Below are 935 nucleotides of genomic sequence, written 5' to 3'. Positions count from 1 at the left end.
TAATTCATCCTAACAATTGAACCCAAGTCCTCCACCTACAAGAACTATGTGACGTTACAAGAGGCCCCTCTTCACCTGGTTGTCCCCATGGGCCATGAAACGTGTCTCTATCTGGGGTCTTTGTCCCCTCTTCACCTGGTTGTCCCCATGGGCCATGAAACGTGTCTCTATCTGGGGTCTTTGTTTTCCCAGGAGGGTGGCAAATGGTCCTCTAGTCAGTGTAGACTGTGAAAGGGCATCCCGTTTGTACTTCTATGCCCCAGTTCAGCATCATACTGAAGATCCCATAATTATGGAGAAAATATATTAGTGAAAAGCATAATCAGAGGTCTGGCTAAATCACATGTATATTTCTGTACATTTCATCAACAAATACATAACCAAAAAAAAATCAGATCTAGAGTTCTACAGGTTTTTATCCATTGTAAATCTACCTGATTCTTTAAAAGTTTTATGCACCAGAAACACAAAACTGGGAAAAGAGTTTTAATGACCTCTTAGTATCTTTCAAGCCTCATCAAAAACCAGTTTTCACAAAGTTGCTTTTTTGAGGGAAAGAAAATTTGTCATTGGTCTCCCCTGAATCATCACTGACACTCCATAATGGATGTGAGTCATTATCATCAAGCAGCTCCCATCTTTCTGGCCTGAGATTGTTAGCAACTCCTTCCAGAACTCAGGACAGGAGCTGCTGTTAGCTTGAAATAACACAAGAAAGGGAAGATTCATTTGCTTTGTTGCCTTACTTTTTAGGCCCAAATTGATGGACAGGGAGCCAAGTTCATCAAGGTGGCTAAGATACCAACAGCGTTTAGGTAGGTCCTTGGGGCTTCCCTGGTGGCTCAGATGGTAAAGCGTCTGCCTGCAATGCGGGAGACCCAGGTTCGATTCCTGGGTCGGGAAGATCCCCTGGAGAAGGAAATGGCAATCCACTC

At 43.5% G+C, this 935-nt stretch overlaps 1 non-coding gene across 1 annotated transcript; it reads left to right on the top strand.

The window, feature by feature from the left end:
• Positions 1-831: 831 nt before the first annotated feature.
• Positions 832-903, top strand: TRNAC-GCA. The gene has a single exon. It is a non-coding gene; the product is annotated as a tRNA-Cys (tRNA).
• The last annotated feature ends 32 nt before the right edge of the window (positions 904-935 follow it).

The sequence above is a fragment of the Bison bison genome, unplaced genomic scaffold (assembly GCF_000754665.1).
Source record: "Bison bison bison isolate TAMUID 2011002044 unplaced genomic scaffold, Bison_UMD1.0 scf7180017864456, whole genome shotgun sequence".
In the NCBI taxonomy this organism is placed as follows: Eukaryota; Metazoa; Chordata; class Mammalia; order Artiodactyla; family Bovidae; genus Bison; species Bison bison.
Note: the sequence above shows the minus strand (reverse complement) of the source record. Positions and strands in the feature narration are given on the sequence as shown.